Source organism: Malaya genurostris, chromosome 3 (genome assembly GCF_030247185.1).
Source record: "Malaya genurostris strain Urasoe2022 chromosome 3, Malgen_1.1, whole genome shotgun sequence".
NCBI classification, from domain to species: domain Eukaryota; kingdom Metazoa; phylum Arthropoda; class Insecta; order Diptera; family Culicidae; genus Malaya; species Malaya genurostris.
In genome coordinates, this window is record NC_080572.1 from 52207677 (window position 1) to 52228861 (window position 21185).

A 21185-nucleotide genomic window follows, 5' to 3' on the forward strand; every position below is an offset into this window, starting at 1 on the left:
CAATGTTTTATCCAAACACGAAACTCGGTTTTATCCATTTTTTAAACAAACTACAAAACGACTTTACTCAAACCTCGATAACTCAGCTGTTTTTGGTCGGATCGACTTAAAATTTTGACCCGTTTCAAGTGAAGGTTAGTACTCTAGAAAGACGTGGTTACTGGTTTACTACGAGCGCCATCTCTGCTTTAGTCTCGGGACTTATTGATCCATGTGTTATGCTATCAATAATAATCCGCTAAAATCCGAGACGAAGGAGTATTATTCATGTACTTAGTATTTCTGTTTATATTACACCTTTAACTCTTATAGTACTTTTACAGGTACCAGGTAATTGACATTGAATGTATATTTGACAGCCAAATATAATTTTATGAAATAAAAAATACCTCAAAATGAAGATATATCTCTTAAAATTTTTCTGCTGCTGTATTGGCCCAGCGTATGATATATCATACATAGGATCATTTCGTTTGGGAAAAAATTATCAATCCTAGTAGTGTGATGATGCCTTTCTCATATAATTCATGTTTTCATTATTATTACTAATGGATTCCTCAACAAATTTTTTTTTTCTTTGAATATTAAATAAGAACAAAAAAGTTTGGTTGGGTTTATACGATCAGCTTTTCAATTTCCAACAGTTTTAACCCAAGTGAACTCTAAATGACGGTGCAAAATATTAATAACTCAACTTAATAATCTCACCCTGTTGTTCCGGAGACGGAAGTGAGATTGAAACAAAGGTCAAAAGCAGTCTTTTTTATAGACGTTGACCCATTCATTTGAGTAAAACTTTGTAAAACACGACCAAGCTGTTTCTGAGAAAATGAAGAGTTCCGTTTTTGAGTTTTCGCCCACTATTTCGCTATTTCCGGAACCGGGAGCTTGAAACCAGTATATCTGAAATTGGTTCGTTTGGTCAGCAACTTTCATAATCAAAGAATTGAAACAGTTTTGAATCAAGCTTAGAAGAATTTTTGACAGGTTGCAATTTCATACACACTATATCCGGAACCGGACGCTGGATCTGGATTAAATTCTGCATGAACTTATGGAAACATAATACTTTTCATTTGAATCTGAGTTTGCTGTTTTAATGTATTTGTCTCGATTTATCCATGTCAGGCATAAAAACACGCTCATAAAATCGAAATTTTTATACTTCTCAGCCTGTAAGCCCGGATCCGGAAGTTATATCCCGATCCAATTCGGTGGGATTATAGGAAATTTTAAGACCTTTCATTTTCTTAAGTTTGTAAAAATCAAATGAGCGGCATCTGAGAAAATGGAGTGCATTTTTTTAGTTCATTTTGCACATTATACCCCATAACTCCAGAACCGTAAGTCGGATCCATATGCAATTCAATAGCAGGCTATAGGCCTTGACTCTGAGTCGAAGAAAATCGGTTAAGGTAGGGTCTAAACGATTAAAAAAATCATCATTTTTGCGAATTTTTTCCAGAACTATTGTTTAACAAAATAAATTCAAATGTTTTGCATGATAAAAAGCATCATTCGAACAACATTTTGTAATTTTTTCATGCAAAAATATTGAGAAATATGTCGGTGAAGAGATATTTTTGAGAATGCTTCTTAAAAATCATGATTTGCGGAGTCCACTGTATCTCAGCGCAGACCAATCAGAAGTGAACAAATGAACGCAGCATAGTTAGAGAGGGAGTTTTTCTAGACCCCAACGTTTCTGTTTGATTTTTTTTAACTTTTTTAATTATTGGTGGTTGTTTAAAGTGAAAACTACGATTTTTCACGAAAAAATTCGTCATTTGCCAAGCAACGAAAATGAAAACGTTGGGGTCTGGTTTTTTATATGTAGAAAATGTGTGCAAAAATTGAAAAAAAAAATGGTGCAATAGTTTTTTCATTAGAACAATTTTTTTTTCAGGCCTATTGGCGTATAGCTTTACGTGGTCTATTTACCCATGTTTTTATTTCATAATATAATTTTTTAATGTTGGATCTCGTTGTCACCCTTCTTCTAGGAGGAGAGGAGCTTCCATTTCCTTCTAGCGAAGATTGGAAGTCATTTTGTCCATTGCTAATATCATCCATTGCTACATCGTTGGAGTTGTGAGTGGTTTCCGTTTCCTTGTTTTCATTGTTGATCGCAGTCTTGGGTTCATTTGAAGTTGGAGTAGATGCGCTTTGTACATTGATTGCAGTTGATAGTTGGTTAGATGGTGATGGTGTTTTTGAAACAGGAGCACTGCATTCACTAGTTTCCGTTGTTGGGCGGTTGTCTTTGTTTTTGTTTGTTTTGTTTGTTTTCGCAGTTTCAGTGCAAGGTTTGCCGTAGTGTGCAGGTTGTTCACAAAACTGACATGTTACCAATTGATTTTCATACGTAATCAGCGTTTGAAGTTTTTTGTCTATAAAATTAATGGTAACAATTATTTACTCCAGTGAGCCCAAAGGGTCTAAAATTTTCAAAAAATCATATATTTTTTTATAATTTATTATAATGAAACATTTCAAGAATGTTGTGTCAAGTTTCGAAGTCAATCGAAGTAGAAATCTTGGGCCTGTGCGACGAGCTCTTGCTTCTTCGCAGAATGAGATAGCCATAGATAAAGGTCCATAAATTCCAGAGTTTCGTTCCAATAGGCTTGAAAATTTCACATAATATTCTTGAAATGTTTTACTATAAGACAATATAAAGAAAATAATAAATGATTTTTCAAAAGTGTTAGACCCTACCCGCCCCTTAAGCGGTCTCTGAAAAAATCGAGTACATTTTTGCCTTTCTCATATAGAAAGCAATCATTATGAAAACCGACTTTTGAACGGAGGCCCGGAGGGCCGAGTTTCATATACCATTCGACTCAGTTCGTCGAGATCACAAAACGTCTGTGTGTATATATGTGTGTGTATGTGACAAATAATGTCACTAAAATTGATCGGAGATGGCTGAATCGATTTTCACAAGCTTAGATTCAAATGGAAGGTCTTGAAGTTCTATACAAAGTTCCTGAATTTCATTTAGATCTGACTTCCGGTTCCAGAATTATAGGGTGATATGCACGAAAAATGTGAAAATAATGAAACTCACTTTTCTCGGTGATGACTGAATTTATTTTCACCGTCTCAGATGCAATTGAAAAGTCTTAAGATATCATAAGAAAATTCCAATCTTCGTTCGGATCCAACCCGGTTTCGGAGGTTAGGTGCTTAGTGTAAAAATTTGTTATTTCATATGTTACCAATTCTTTAAATTTGCGAGTAAATTTCACTACTTTGTCGATCACAGTCATAGATAATCAAAAAAAAAAGTGTAGGTCATATTAGTTTATGGTCGAATGAACCGATTGTGCCACACTATGCCGATATTCAGTTTCGGTAATAAAATGTAATAAAATGGAGCTCATTTCACTATCCCACATATGATTGAATAGATTTTCACTAACTTAAATTAAAATATAGTATATCAATGTAGTAGATGCAACAAAAATCTTCGAAGCTCTTGTCTAAACTTTTTTAAATTGTAGTTCTTTTGAGTTTTTGCTGTAATATATAGGCGAAAATGAATCATATGACAAAGGCATCATTACACCACTAGGTGAATTGAAAAAGGTTGTTTGTGGCCGGATTGAACGCAGAAGCTGAAGGCCGAATGTTCGTTTTATCGCACTAGCTACAATATTATTAGAAGCTACAACAAAGGTTTTTCTCAATTCCTTTTTTGCACATTTTATTCCGTTACTCCCGAACTCAAGAACCGGAAATTCGATTCTGGTAAAATTCGATAGCAACCTATGGGGCCAAGAGCCCTCGTAAATCTAAGTTTGTGAAAATCCCAGCTCCGATGGACCCAGCTCCGATGGACCCAGCTCCGAGAAAATCGAGTGGATATTTTTTTACATACACCCACACATTTTGCCTACTCGACAAACTAAGTCGAATGCTATATGGTCGGTTTTAACAACCTATCTATATGAAAAAGGCAAAAAAGAAAAAAAAGTACATTTCATTTGTTTTTCAAAAGTTTATTGAATAAATATAAAGTGTTTCGTCATATAACATGGGCGAGTGTCATCACATTTGAAACTTAAATGTGAACATGTTGATGTCGAATGCTTCGAACATAAGACTATAGTGTGTAACTTTATGATATAGATCAATGTCATGAAATGTTTGATTGAATTATCGCTGTATTGATGTTTGAATGTTTTTTTAATTAATTGTAATATTCTCTGACAATTGCGGCAAGTTTTGAACAAAATGGCTGTGAGAATCTTCGTTCAAGTGATTTAATATGACTTTGAACTACATATTTTAGAGACTGTGAACAGTAAGTATACTCATGTAAATTCCCGGTGAATTTTTCAAAAACCCGTATTAGCAAGAGACTGTTGCGTTTTTTCTACTTTCTTTTCTATCAGTTACTAAACTTTTGCTACGTTTCCTTCACAACATTTCGGGAATGGAACGAAACCTGAGATTATCGAATATCGGGTATTACTGGAACAATAATTGAAATGTTCGTGATCACGTCAACACTAATACAGCCTTTTTTGAAATTCATCAAGAACTGTTTCATTTTTATTTTTATGACGTGTTTGTGTTTTCAGGCTATGGAATGGTCAACCTTTATCTACCTACTATCAAATTTTAATGAAACTTTCTGTACATGAAGACTTTGTCCCAAAAAGCCACTTTGCATACTTTTTTTTCCAAATATGATCTAGACTGTCTTTTGAAAAGGGTCAAACATTTTTTACCAATGTTTTTCTAATGGCTTTAGACTATAGCCTCTATGACTATGACAAATCCTACAAAAAATGTTGTAGGAGTGATTTTCACAAAATTCAAATTTTTGTATGAAAGTATTGAAAAAATTCTTTATTGACTCACTGACACTGTAAAAACATCGATTTTAAAAATTTAAAATCGACTTACAAAAAAAAACATCTTTCAGCTTTCTTCTCGTTTCACCTTCGGCTCATCAGTGCTTAAAGCAGTTCAAATTGAACTGCCATCTCCGCCTAACAGTTCAATTTGAACCGCTTAGCAGACGCAATGTTTACACTATTTATGTAACGACTTTTTGGATATTGCACCGGGATGCAATATATTTTTGCTTTTAAATGATTGACTAAACCAGAAAATTACACAAAGGATCACTGTATGGAACCTGGGGAAAGCTTTCCATCCTTTATGTTATTTTTTGTACTTGTCGCACTGACTGGTAAAAATCATAGGAGATCCATCGTGCCCGTCCTAACTATAAACAGTTTATCCGAAACATTGATGGTATTGATAACGGCGCAATGGTTAGTTAGTTGGGATAAGGTTGTATCCGTAAATATATCAGAACATTTTTTTTCGCTGCGAATTTTTCATTAAATTTCCGTCAAGGGGGGGATGTCTAAATAATGAAAAAAATCATCATTTTTGCAATTTTTTCAGAATTATCGTTCAACAAAATAAATCAGTATACCTGGCAACGTTGATTTTTACACAAAAAGTTATTTTTACTTATAAGACGTATTTTTCTTTATGCGTCAAATTAGATAAGAATGACATGCAGAATGCTAGTTTATGATTTGCAAGGATTGCTGCAGACGGTTTTCATGAGAACAGGTTGACAATTTAAAGTCACATTAAGATTTTAAATACACTTCAGCAATAGGACATCAGGGCGAAATACTTGACCGTTTTGAAATGTTTTCAATAATTTTCGCGTTTCAAATGAATTATTACTTACAAACCAATTCGTGCCCTCTCATTCTGCTATTAACGCAGAGGGCGATATCATCCAGTCGACGCCACTTTATTGATCAAATGTCATCATAGACACACGGGGAAAATGAGATAGGAACTTGTAAGCACTTAAATATTTCACCTTTTGACGACCATGCAAAAGCAGCGGTCACCCGAAAATGTAGAAGCTGCTATTTAAAAATTGTTCTTTTTAATTTTTAATCCTACATTCTGTAAACATGGTTAACAAATAACGAAAATACATTCATAGCCGTGTTTTTTTTTTTTTTTCAATCAAGACCGAGTACTTCTTTTTTGTACCCACCTCGAATTAATTCACAAGCTGCATCTCACCCTGCAAAGCGGCATCTTTCCCAAAAAAAATATTATTTTGTTGCTAATAATTTTTTATGATAATCATTAATTTTCCTTCCAATAAATATATTGGATTATCAAGTGATTTTCGTAGTATTTTTAAAAATGTTCTCAGTAATGGTTCGTTACATCCTGTTCATTTTATTTTAATTCAAAAAAATGTGCGGCATCTGATCTTGACGAGCTGAATTAAGTAGTATATGAAACTCTGCTCTCAGTTGAAAATTCTGTTTTTTTTATGCCTTACTTTTTAAAAGGTCCTAAAATTGTGATGAAGGAATTGTGACTCACGAATTGAGCTCCACCAATTGCTTTGTTAAAATGCTGAGCGTTGAACTTACTAGCTGTATATCAATTGAATTGTCCTGTAAAAGATAGTCAACGAGGAGCTAGACACTATCCTATACGTGGACATGTTGCATTCGTGTACTTCGCTGTCTATATGTTACAAGAGAACATTATTCCTGTAAACCTTTTCCTCATTTTTTAATTAAGGCAATAGTTCAATGCAGAACACAACATTTCGATAACAAACATCAGGGGTGAAGTCGTAGTAGCCGATGATTACCCCTTCTCTGTTTTGCTTTACTGCGCGGTGTCTTTGGTTTGCTTTCGTTGCAATTCGGCTCGATGGACTATTCCGGAACAGAGGACATGTGCGACGCATATTCCAATTGTGTTGCGCCTACACCAATACGCATATATCCATCCCATTGCAATATTTACAAATTAGCAGTACAGTAGTGTGAATGTACATTTGTGATTGAACTCGGAAGCGATGCACCGAATGAGTTTTCCTCTCTCTCCCTCGCGATGGGTAGCATAGTTCGGTTTCTTTATGGTTTTTCGCTAGTATTTTCTTCTAACAACAAGAGAAGAGCTAACGATGAGGTGGTTTGCATTTTCGAAATTCTCTCCCAAAATTGTTCATATCATGTTGTTTCGCGTATCGAATTATTTATAAACATGCTGTTAACAAAGAGTGAGGGGAAACAAATACTCGTTGGTCGACTGATGTTGATCGATACTGAATAATAGTTTAGTATTGGTGTCAGTCAATAGGGTGGTTATAAAATTTAAATTTATTTTGAACTTGGTAGATTGAGAGCAATGTTTTTATAATTCATTTTTTCTGTTTAATGATTGACTAACCCAAAAAATTACTCAAAGAATCATTGCATGGAGCCTGAAAAAAGCTTTCCATACTTTACGTTATTTTTTGTACTAAAATTATAAGAGATCCATCGTACCCGTCCTTTATGTTCATAGTTAGTTTATTCTAAATATTGTTATTAGTATTGATAACGGCGCAATAGTTAGTAAGTTGGGATGAGGTTGCTTCCATAAATATATCAATATATATTGTTTTCCATGCAATGTCCGTTTAGGAGGGGGATAGGTTAGGGTCTTAATTATGAACAAAATTCATCATTTTTACGATTTTTTCAGGAATATCGTTCAACAAAATGAATTCAAATGTTTTGCATGATAAAATGCATCATTCGAACAGCATTTTTTGTTCGTGAAAAAATATTGAGAAATAAGTCGGTTCTTGAGGACGCTTCTTAGAAATCATTATTTGCTCGCATCTCACCCGACACAGTCGAAAATCGTTTACGGTCGAAACAACATAAACAAAGACAATACAGTGCAGTGAACAATAGAGTGTACGGAATGGTCAAATACGATTTAACAAAGCCTGAAACTTGGCCTACAAGACCAAATTCAATTTGTATAGATTTCAAGCGTTACAAAGTTAGACCAGCAGCAAATGAAATTGAAATCTTACCTAAAGAACGAATGCATCTAGACGCTAATAATGTAACTAAGATTCATTTCAACAAGGCGTTTAAATGTGTGTACATTATGTTTAAATGTGAAAGCGATGCAATTGCATTCGCTTCGGTTAACAACGAGGTGCACAGCGTTGAGTGTGACAACATTAAATACAAAATCCCTGTGCACATGGTGGACAATGCCATAGAAGTACGCGTGCATGACCTTCCCCGCAGGCCAGCGATAAGTTCGTTCGGGAGAATATGTTGCAGTACGGTGAAATCCTTTCCATCGAAAGGGAAGTATGGCGGAATTTATTCCCGGCATCCGGAATGGCGTGCGAGTGGTACGTATGCAACTGCGTAAGGCAATTCCATCTTACATCATTTGTGGTCAAGGTGGAACACATCCGTGTAAAACGTTGATTACCTATGAAAATCAGCTGGTTACATATCAGTTTTGTGAACAACCTGCACACTACATTAAACCTTGTACTGAAACTGCGAAAAGGACATCTTCAACCAAAGACAAGGTCAACCGTTCAACAACGAAAACTAGTGAGCGCAGAACTCCTGTTTCACCATCAAACCAACCAGCAACTGCAACCAATGTACAACAAGGCACATCTACAGCAAATAGCAACGAGCTCAAGACTGCGAACAACAAGGAAAACGAAAAGAAGACGGAAATCAACAACAAGACCACCGATGCGACAAAGGATGACGTGACGAGCCACGAACAAAATGGGGAAATGGAAGCTCTTCTCCTCCTAGAAAAAGAGTGACAACGAGATCCACTTCAAAAAATCTATATTTAAAAAATCGGCTAATTCGGCCGCATAAAGCTTGTATGCAAATAGGCCTGAATAAAAAAATATATTTTAAATAATATAATTCGCGGTGTCCACTGTATCTTAGCACAGACTAATCAGAAGTGAACAAATCAAAGTAGCTTAGTTAGAGTAGAAGTTTTTCTAGACCCCAACGTTTCTGTTTGATTTTATTTTAATTTTCGGTGGTTGTTCAAAGTGAAAACTACGATTTTTCACGAAAACCTCCGCCATTTTGTATTTACAGCTACCTTCCCAAAGTAACAAATAATGAAAAGGAAAAGGTTGAAGTCTGTGTGCAAAATTTGAACAAAATTGGTGCAGTAGTTTTTGAATGATGATGGACACGGACTCTCAAAACCTGCTTTCGAGAAAAACGCGTTTAAAGTTTTTTGTCTATAAACTCAATGGAAGCAATTTTTTAATCAAGGGAGCCCGTAGGGTCTAACATTTTCAAAAAATCATATTTTTCTTTTATAACTTGTTATAGTGAAACATTTTATGATTGTTCTGTCAGGTTTTTTGTCAATCGTAGTCGAAGTCTTGGGCCTGTGTGCCGAGCTCTTACTTCTTCGCAGTATGAGATAAGCAAAGATAACTTGCTGAATTTTGTTCCGATAGGCTTAAAAATTTCACAGAATATTCTTGAAATGTTCTACCAAAAGAAAATACATAGAAAAAATAAATGATTTTTCAAAAGTGTTAGACCCACCCCTTAATACTAACGAACCTCATATCTCAGAATGAAACTGAACATCTCAGATACAACCTGGAAAAAGTGTCTTATTTGCATATTGTGCATGTTCGATGGCATTCCACAACTATGCAATCTGTTCTTTTGTCGTGAATACGACTTACTTTACTATGGGACGCCTTTTCTAAATTTCCCCTCTGAGAGAGCGATAAGTTTTTGATCGTGAATATCTCCTGTTGTATCTAATGAATCAACATAATTCTTGCTACATGCCATCGGAAATATTAACACAATTTTATGATAAAATTTTCAGTTGTGTGACATAATCTAAAATAGTTCAAAATTAAACTTTTCTAAAATGTTTGGTATATACGAGTATCAAAGAGGATAATTCTCGTATTTTGAAAGTTCATAGCTCAGTGATCTGTGGAAGGATTTATATAATCTAACTACCAATAGAATCGAAAATTTTCAACTTGAACGTGTATTGCTACAATATTGAAGTTTTTCAATAGTACACTATTGAAAAACCTGTTTGATTTAATCTATGACAGCACCAGCCAATCAGAACGCGAGATGTCTGCTTCTGTACAAGAGCATTCATATAAAAGTTGAGTAGTTCATTTTTCCTACCATTTGCTGAGCAACTGTTCCCGAAACAAGACACACGAGTGCAACATCGAGGACCTGTCGTCTCACTGTTTCCCGTTCTGCGAACAGGAAAAGGGGCTGTCCGTACACCGCTGCCAGTAGCAGGTATAAAATGAAATGTGATGTGAGTCGCTATTCGTCATTTAAGTTAAAGCAGCTACTCTGAACGTACGAGACACCGTCAGCACGATGTCACCGAAAATCCGTAGGAAGGCAGCCAAAAAGTCCAGCAAGGCCCATTCAAAACACTTTTAAGTGCTAAATATCATCCTAAAGAACTAGTTGAATTATGTTATGTTATGTTTTCTGAGCAACTGTTACCGAAACAAGACACATCCGAGAACCATCTCAGATCTCAATATTTCCTACCAAAAGATTCATCAAGATGGAAATTAAAATAATTTGTACTGTCTTTATACTAGTATGGGGTCGTGTGAAAATATGTCATGCGAAACAGGGTTACCATATATACAGGTTAATCTGTATTTTATTTATACATATATATATATATATATATATATATATATATATATATATATATATATATATATATATATATATATATATATATATATATATATATATATATATATATATAATTTAATGTAACTAATCTGTACTTTAATGTAGATGCATCGCTTCAAACTCTATTAGTGAAAAAGGAGAAAGCTTGCACAATTCATACAATCAATCAACTAACTGATATTCGGAAAAGCGATGGGAGTGTGTCAGTTTTTTTCGTATTCACGACATCCAGTTATGCCTCTGACATTACCCACCCGCCTTTTTTTAATACGGTTTCTTTTTACGCGGATTTTCGAAGTTACGCGGTTTTTTTATGCGGATTTCCAAAGTTACGCGGATTTCCGAAGCTTCGCGATTTTTTTACGCGGATTTCCAAAGTTACACGGTTTTTGTTTAGCATAAAAAAAAATTTCGATTTTGGAAGTCTCAAAATTTTTCCTTTCCCAAAGTCGATTTTCACAAAAAAAATTTTTTTTGAGATTACACCAGATCTGGACGTTTCATGCATTTCTAAAATATTTGGCATCAATTTTTTTTTTCTTTAGTTTGAAGGTCTTTTTTTACGCGGATTTCCGAAGTTACGAGGTTTTTCGACGCGGTACGCATCCTTCGCGTAAAAAGAGACCTCAGTGTATATTGTTATCATAAGTTTTAACTTTCAGCTGTTTTTATTCGTTAAAATAACACAAATTGTTATACATATCAACTGTTGATATACTTGTGTCATGATTTTGTTATGTGCATCTGATCGGTTAGGTTTCAGGTGTAGCTCTCTGTCCCAACAGAAGTTCGCATAGGTTGGTAAACTAGTCGCCCTCGATAAGTATATATTTTTTATCCTTTACACGTTTCATTTGATAGTGTCTCATATTGTAATCCCAAATCTACAAACTGTGACCTGTACGAAGAGGACTTGGCAACATATCCACTTCGAATTGACATATTCTGAGATTAAAAGAGCTCTCGGCCGATGCAGACAAGCTTTCGGAAACTCGTGGGGACTCAAACCCAGATACGTTCATTGGATCTATACAACTACTGTTCAACCAATTTCAGTATCAGGATGTGTTGTATGGTGACAGAAAGATGTGGTTGCGACAATTCAGACAAAGCTAAATCATCTCCAAAGAAGACGGTCCCTATGGTGATGATGAGAGCATTCACGATAACTCTTACTGCTGTTCTAGAGGCATTACTCCTGTGCATTAAACCAAAGCATGTTTGCCGGGTTGACGGTTAAATGCATACGGATGGGATGTGTATTTACTTACTCTTAGTGACCTAACTTTCACATGCAGTTTTCCTCACAAAACTTTCAGTATGAGATATCGAATTCGTGAGAAATGGTGGTCTGGTTATTTGGAATGATAGCTTGTCACATAGTGTTGTTATACGGACGGTTCTCTCTTGAATGGTCGTGCTTGTACTGGTGTCTACTGTCGTGAAATTAGTCTAGAGCAGTCTCATTCTCTTGGTGGATACTATACTGCAATCTAATCAGAAATCTACACGACTTTGTGTGGATAAACGAATAGCTTTAGAGAGACTGCGATGAAAAATTTGCTTCTGCTTATAAATATTACGAATTGTTCTACATTCTTCTGTGAAAACAGAATGGAACAGTTTTTGTAGAATTTCTAAATATTTTTGAGGGTGCGTTCTGGCATCTACTCAGCATCCTTTCGAGAATGCAGAACAAGTTGTTATTTTTTGTTTTGTGCTGTCTTTCAATTTTAACCAAGACCTTTCCATGTCTCTAAAAGCAAAACCCTGGCACTACACTTCTTAGGTAGAATTTGGCCTATCTGTTTCAACTGACTTCGTAGCCAAATCTTATTGTACAGAATCATCGCATGGCTAGTGCCACAGATGTCCATCTCCTCTGTGTGACGAAGAGCAAGCGAAATTTCTCCCATCGCACTGACAACTTTAACGAGAGCTCTTCTCTTTCACATATATACACCACTGTTGTATAAAGTGTGCACGCATCATGAGTGCGCGTGTTTATTTTCTTTTGCCTCTAGCACTGAATCGCGCCAAAGTGCTAGAGCAGAGCTCTCAAATTCTCTGCGGTAGACGCAGACATTTTCACAGAGGTGCATACGCCAGATCTACTAATACAGAGACTATAGAAGAGAATGTGGTTCTCTCGCACCAGCTTCTTTCAACACAAGCACACACTCAGAGTCTGTCTAATGGACACTGAGAAGAAGTGCGCTTTCCTTTTTGTGTGGAGCCTACCGAATGTATCCGCTGTGTAGAAATGAAACTTACATACTGGTGTATCACTCTAGTGAATTTTTTTTTTTTTTCAATTATATAATTTATTAAGGCACACTGCTTAAGCTCTAAGATGCCAAGGGCTTTTTCTAATTTTAATTAACAAATAACTTAAAACTAGGATATTATGTTAAGATAATGTAATGACTTTGGCAGATCCCGCCTTCAGCTGGCAATCGGCACCGGCCGGCGTACTGAATGTAACACGTTGGTAAGTATCTTGGTATTAGCCGCTTTTTTCTGTCCGTGTGGGTTCGCGGGGAACACCCCCAGGCTACGAATACCAGGCGGGTGGCCCATATTCATCTCATAGCCTACAGCGGCCGTCCGTGGGCAATGATGATGATGTTACGGAGGAAAATGAAAAAAAAAAATAATACAGAGAAGTAAATATTACGGAGAACAGAGTAAAAAGGGGATATGGGAACAAAATGACTAAGAACGACAAAGATCTAATTAGTTGACATCGAGATGGTGAAAAAACGTGGGAGGGGGAAACAGAAAATTTAGTGACAGCAGAAAGATCTTGTTAGTTCCAATGAAGATGGTGGACAGACGAGGGATGGGGAGATTCGGGCGGATGTTAGTGTCGAACCTGTGGGTGGAGTTTCTTCTTAGCATCAGTCGAGGAACAGGGGTAACTAACGCAGATTACACTTGTATATTAATGTGTTTAAGGAATTTATATATGAGTAACATATATGATATATCCCGACTCGCCAACACATCTCGAACCGGAACATCAGGTGGTCTACCTCGGGCCCTGAGGGAGTCCTTTAAAACAGACCTGGCGTCACAATACCCCACACATGACCATACGACATGCTCGATGTCCTGATAACCGTTGCCACAGGTGCAGAGACCGCTCTCCATGACCCCAATACGCCGAAGATGTGCGTTGAATGTGTAGTGATTAGACATGAGCCGAGACATAACACGAATGAAATCGCGACTCACGTTCATCCTCCTGAACCAAGGTTTCGTCGATACCCTAGGGATAATGGAATGTAGCCATCGTCCCAGTTCGTCATTACTCCATGAAGTTTGCCAACTTTCAAGTGCTCTTCGACGAGAAATACTGAAAAATTCATTGAAGCAGATTGGTCTTTCATAAATATCACCTTCTAATGCGCCCACTTTAGCCAATGAGTCTGCCTTTTCATTTCCCGGAATAGAACAATGTGAAGGGACCCAGACTAACGATATTGAATAAGACCGTTCAGATGAAGTTCGCAAGTGTTCCCGTATTTTCCCCAGGAAATATGGGGGATACTTTCCTGGCTTCACTGCGCGGAGAGCTTCTATTGAACTTAGACTGTCCGTGACAATGAAGTAATGGTCTTTGGGCAAGGTTTCAATGATCTCGAGGGTGTACTGAATAGCAGCTAATTCTGCGACGTAGACTGAAGCCGGATCACTGAGTTTGTAAGAAGCGGTGATGTTTTGATTGAAGATGCCGAAGCCTGTGGACTCGTTGATGTTTGATCCGTCAGTGTAAAACATCTTTTCACAGTTGACTGTTCTAAATTTATTATAAAAAATATTTGGGGCCACTTGAGGGCGCACGTGATCCGGAATTCCACGAATCTCTTCTCTCATGGATGTGTCGAAAAACACAGTAGAATCAGAAGTATCCAACAAATGAGCACGGTTGGAAACAAACGAAGAAGGAATAATATTCTGAGCCATGTAATCAAAATACAAGGACATAAAACGGGTCTGAGAATTGAGCTCGACAAGCCTTTCGAAGTTTTCAATCACCATCGGATTTAAGATATCGCATCGGATTAGCAATCGATATGAGAGATCCCAGAATCGATTTTTCAACGGTAAGACGCCCGCAAGCACTTCGAGACTCATCGTATGAGTCGACTGCATGCAACCTAAGGCAATACGCAAACAACGATACTGAATTCTTTCCAGTTTAATGAAATGGGTGTTCGCGGCGGATCGGAAGCAGAAGCATCCATATTCCATTACGGACAATATCGTTGTTTGGTACAGCCTGATCAGGTCTCCTGGGTGGGCACCCTACCATGATCCGGTTATTGTACGAAGAAAGTTAATTCTCTGTTGGCATTTTTGTTTCAGATACCTAATATGACATCCCCAGGTGCCTTTGGAGTCGAACCAGACCCCGAGATATTTGAATGTGAAGACCTGAGCTATGGTTTCACCCCTTAGTTGAAGCTGTAGTTGTGCTGGTTCTCGCTTCCTTGAAAATACAACCAGCTCAGTTTTCTCCGTAGAGAAGTCGATACCAAGTTGAAGAGCCCACGTGGACAAGTTGTGGAGTGTATCTTGTAATGGTCCTTGCAGATCGGCAGTTTTGGATCCTATAATGGACACAACGCTGTCGTCGGCAAGTTGTCTTAGCGTGCAAGATGTGTTGATATATTCATCGATATCTTTTACGTAAAAATTGTATAAAAGGGGGCTTAAGCATGAGCCCTGAGGAAGACCCATGTAGCTAAATCGTATTGTCGACAAATCACCATGTGCGAAATACATGCACGGAACGACCGAAATCAGCATTTTCGCGAAAAATTTAGTTGATTTGCTGATTTTAGTTAGTTATTTTTTGAGACAACTAAAAAAATCTTACTTTTGCTGATTTAGATTTTTTATTCTCATTCCCTTAATAATAATAAAATATTTGTTAAAATGACTAATTTTTTTAGTTGAATTCACAAATTAAACGTACTGTCATTTCTTAGCTAAGGCACACTTCATATCCAGTCAACTAATTTTTTAGTTGAATTAAAGAAATATAATGTTGTTTTCAACCAATATGAATGGTTGAATTGGCTTCTGCAATCTGCAGCTATATGGCGCCCTGTCACCGAAACGGTAACACCTTAATGACTACTAGCCACTAGATGGCACACTACTGCCGAAAAAAATTCAGACGCGGTTGTCTTTTCTATATTGGCAGGTATAAATACGATGTTGTGTTGGAGAAAAAGACATAAACGAAACGTAAACATCTTTTTGAATTTTTTTTCTTCTAAATCACTGTTTCTTCATTCTCACTGAAAACTTTGTGCACTCGGAAAACAAAAACCGAATACAAATAGCACACCGGACGGCGCAGCTCGGAAGGTTTGAAGATACAAAAAAAACTTCATCACAATTAGAGTGAAACATTCGAAATTCACATCACTGCTCCGCGTAAAAACATTATTACGCACAATCGCTTCAAGTGCGCACAAATTCTGAATAAATACACTTTCCACTAACAGTTTACGTCATTTTTACATATCGGTTTAGAAAATTATATAGGGATATATCGTAACACATGCGAAAAACATCTAAACAATTTGCGAGCAGTTTCAACAAGACTGTCCCTTTTAGCTTTTTAATGGATTGTTTTGCTTTGACACTGCTGTCCTTCAGTAATGACGGTGATAGATAAATAGAATCAAAGTTCCTGATTTTGATAACGAAATTAGTTGTCAATGAGAATTTCGTGTTGGATTGAAATATTGCTGGTTTGTGTCCAGAATATTCGCCAACTAAACACATTCTCTAAAAATAAGAGTTTTTTTTAGCACAGTAAATTCTACATTTCAACTAATTTTATAGTTATTTTGGAAATTTTGTTGTTAGAATCAACTAATTCAAAAACAGTAATACGAATTAGGCGCAGAGCTAATTTCGGTCGTTCCGTGTGTGTTTCTCGGACAATAGATTATATAAAAAGGTGTTCAAAACCGGCGAAAGACCATGCTGGTGCAGCTTCTTAGATAGGATATTTATAGAAACTGAATCAAAAGCCCCCTTGATGTCTAGAAATACTGATGCCATTTGTTCTTTACGAGCAAATGCCATTTGAATTTCTGTTGAGAGCAACGCAAGACAATCGTTCGTTCCTTTACCCCTGCGGAAACCAAATTGTGTATCTGAAAGAAAGCCATTAGTTTCGACCCAATTGTCTAGACGGAAGAGAATCATTTTTTCGAACAACTTCCGGATACAGGAAAGCATAGCAATCGGCCGATACGAATTGTGATCGGAGGCGGGTTTCCCAGGTTTTTGAATGGCGATAACTCTCACTTGTCTCCAGTCGTGTGGGACAATATTACCCTCGAGGAACTTGTTGAATAAATTCAGCAAGCGTCTTTTGGCGGTGTCAGGCAGATTCTTCAACAAGTTGAATTTGATTCTGTCTAACCCCGGGGCCTTATTGTTACATGACAAGAGCGCAAGTGAGAACTCTACCATCGAAAACGGTGTTTCGTTTGTATTTGATGTCGCGGCGCGGGAGATCTTCTGTTCCGGAACAGAGTCTGAACATACTTTTTTAGCGAAATCGAATATCCAACGGTTGGAATATTCGTCGCTTTCGTTCGTGGTGTTTTGGTTTCGCATTCGTCGGGCTGTGTTCCAAAGAGTGCTCATCGATGTTTCTTTTGTTAATCCGTCAACAAACCGTCGCCAGTAACCTAGTTTCTTTGCTTTAACTAAGTTCTTCATTTGCTTATCTAGCGCTGCGTAATTTCTATAATTATCAGGTGTTCCATATTTTCTGAACTTTTTGAATGCTAAAGATCTTTCCGCGTTCAGTGATGAGCACTCTTTGTCCCACCACGGATTGGGAGGAAGGATGTTAGTTTTCGCGCCGGGTACACGTTTCGTCTGAGCTTGAATCGCGGAGTCGAGAATCAAGCCAGCCAAAAGCGTGTACTCTTCCTCCGGAGGAAGTTCTTGTGTTGTTTCCAGTTTCTCAGACATCGAATTTGCGTAATATTTCCAATCAATATTTCGTGTGAGGTCATACGAAACATTGATTGTCTCCGATGGTCTTAATCCGTTGGCGATTGAAATTACGATAGGTAGATGATCGCTACCGTGGGGATCGGGGATTACCTTCCACTTGCAATCCAACCGTAGCGATGTCGAGCAAAGGGATAAATCCAGCGCACTCGGTCTTGCTGGTGGTGCAGGAATCCGTGTCATTTCTCCCGTATTCAATATTGTCATATTGAAGTTGTCACAAATATCATGGATCATAGCTGATCTGTTATCGTCATGAAGACAACCCCATCCCGTACCGTGTGAGTTAAAGTCTCCTAAAACCAACGTTGGTGCGGGAAGGAGTTCTATGATATCACTGAGCCGCTGATGCCCAACCGAGGCTCTAGGGGGAATGTAGATGGATGCAATACAAAGGTCCTTACCTTTGATTGTAACATGACATGCGACAACTTCAATACCTGGTATCGAGAGGAGGTTAATTCGATAAAAGGAATAGCACTTTTTGATTCCCAAAAGTACTCCTCCATAGGGGGTTTCTCGATCCAAACGAATAATATTAAAATTGTGGAAGTTGAGAGATATTTCAGAAGTTAACCAAGTTTCGCACAATGCAAATGCATCGCAATTCGTGGTATATAATAGATGTTTGAAGGAATCAATTTTTGGGATGATACTTCTGCAATTCCATTGTAAAACAGTGATCAAATCCTTGACCTCATTGGATAAATTAGCCATCGAAGGATACAATCGCTGAAAGAAGGGGCCATTTTACAGTCAACTGTTTCAAAAACGTCTCAGCTACGGGTACAAAGGTCATCAAAATACCTTTCAAGGGTTCAGAGATATTGAAAGTTTTAAAAATCCAGTCCACTATATCAGAGAATTTAATAAATCCAGCATTTGGTTGATTCTTTGACTGGTCTTTAGGGGCAATTGAGTTTTTGTTTGTCTTAGGAAGTGTTGGAAACTCCTTATCAGATCTCAGTTTTTCTAGATCAGGAGCTATTCTTTGCTTCGGTGTTTTACTAACACTACCATTAGCTGTTACTTTTGGAGGCCCCTCAAGGGCCACCTTCGAACCCTTACTAGGTAGCTTATGAGAGGAAATATTTCTCCTTTTCCTGTTGCTACGAGGGATGGCCGAAGATGTGCCTTCGAGAGGGTCGTCTGAATCGCACTCGTCTGTTGACAAGCAAGCATAGGGATTTGCAGATGGGCTTGGTGGTGTAGCACTCTTTAGCATTTCTGCAAATGTGCGCTTGGAGCGTTCCCTCAAAGAGTGCTTTAGCTTATCTCCACGCAATTTGTAGGTGGGACATGCTGAGAGATCATGCGGACCCTCACTGCAGTAGAGACACTTTTCAATGTCTCTTCCGCAAGAGCCATCCGCATGACGCTCTCCACACTTCGAACAACGGGGCCGATTCGTACAATGGGAGGCTGTGTGTCCTAATTGCTGGCAATTAGTACAGTTCATAACCCGCGGCACGAAGAGACGTACGGGTAGACGAACCCTGTCCAGAAGGACATAATTTGGCAAAGCCGAACCAGCAAAGGTCACACGATACGAGTTCGATTGAGGATAAGATTTTGACCCATCCTCGGCGATCGATACTGAATGCAAGCGTTTGCAATCCAGTATCTTCAGATTCTTGAGTAAGGGGTTTTTGAAACCGCCAACCCCGTGCTCAAGAATATCTGCGCAAGTCAAACCTGCATCTGTGACCACGCCGTCTATTTCGACTTCGCGGGCTGGTACATATACGCGATAATCCCGCGTAAAGAGTTCATTTCGAACGATCTCATTAGCCTGCTTTAAGCTGGTCAACGAGACCCTGAGTTTGTCGGAGCGCATTTTTACTATTTGTGTGATAGTCGGGTAATGTGACGTCAGGTTCTTATTTAATGTCAATAAATTCAATGCTTTATCTTTAGATTTGGTCCGGAAGTACACCACATATGGACCGGTCGATAGCGAGGGTTCATCGGAATATTCCTTAATCCGGGGGGTTTTATTACTGTCAACAACAGGCGGATTAGGATCTGTCTTCATTTCTTCGTCTGGAGGGGGAGGACTCATTGTGCTTACTGTAGCACGAGGTTATATTTAGGCAAGTGGTAAATTATAAGAGGGATGCAACAATAAACTCTAATAAGGGCAGAATAAAGAAAAAAGCAATACTTAGCTTGTTGTACAGTTGCAAGGAACGGTCGCCAAGACCTGCTCTTGGTCGATTGCCACTTCAATTGATGCCAAAAAACCTCTACGAGGAAAAGCACAAAGCACCAGCTAACGGTTCGGTGCGAAGGTGCAAAAAACCTCACCGAGGAAAAGGCACAAATAAACTGTTTATAGTTTGTATGGACTAACGGTATCACTTCACTTCAATGTTCGATCACAATCGACACAGGGAACAATGGCCGCTTGTTTATAATCCGCACACTTGGCCTTGATCGGCGGAACAATAACCGGCTAACGGTACCGTTTCGATCGACCGCTCACAATAAGGCACTGTTCTATTATATAATGCGAAAAAAAAAACCTCTCAGAGGAAAAAGCACTATTGTCTATCACACAATATCGTCCGACCACTTTATCACACACACACAACTGGTTTTCAATGCTTTCGCAGTAAATCCAAATCACGTCCGTTCGCTCAGAAGGTTGAAACGGCAATGTCTCTAGTGAATTGCCATCACTGGCTAGTACTACGATCCTACTGACACTATGAATCCTTCCAAGTTGGGGCTCAAACATACGACAACTGGCTTGTAAGACCAGCGCTTTATGTATTGAACAGCAAACCCGGGCTTCTTCTCCTTCCTACCAGGAAAATAATTAATAGCCATGACAAGGTACAAATCTTTCAAGAACCAGGGGAACGTACCACTCGAGCCAATTTGTTCTGAATCTGATTCAGTAACTAAACAAATGTAGTGAATTATTGACAAATCACGAAACACAATGGAGAGCAATTCTAAAATATGTGGTTTTCTATAACACACTTGAACTTGTTGAATATCCCATGAACATTCCGAAAAAGTTTTTTCCAATAAATGATCAGAATACCCAAATGTTTCAATTGCGGCAGTAGAATTATAATTTCTTGATTAGGGCCAATTCAAAACAATTTAGCTGATTTAGTTTTCCATAATTTTTCGAAACTTCAAATAACTCTAATTTATTTTTTCACATGTTTAATATTTGACTTTGAGATTTCTTTAAAATGTATTGCTGTTTACAATGAACATGTTGAGATAAACGACTCATTTTAGGTTTCGAATATTTTATTAAAAAAATATTTCAACAGAACTTTACAAACCCATTTACCAATTCCACAACACTTCAGCCGTCTCTTCTTCAATTTTCCTCAGTCGATCTTCTCGAAAGTTTTGATAGTCGTCATCGTATTGAAACTGGTTTATATTTGCCCAATCGTACGTGGGATGTTTCCAGGATTCATCTGATCCGTCAGTATCATGAAATGGTTCGATTTTGACACGTGGAAACAGGTTGAACATGTTCTTCGGGGCAACATACGAGTCACGTAGGTTTTGTTGTTCAAAATAGTTCAC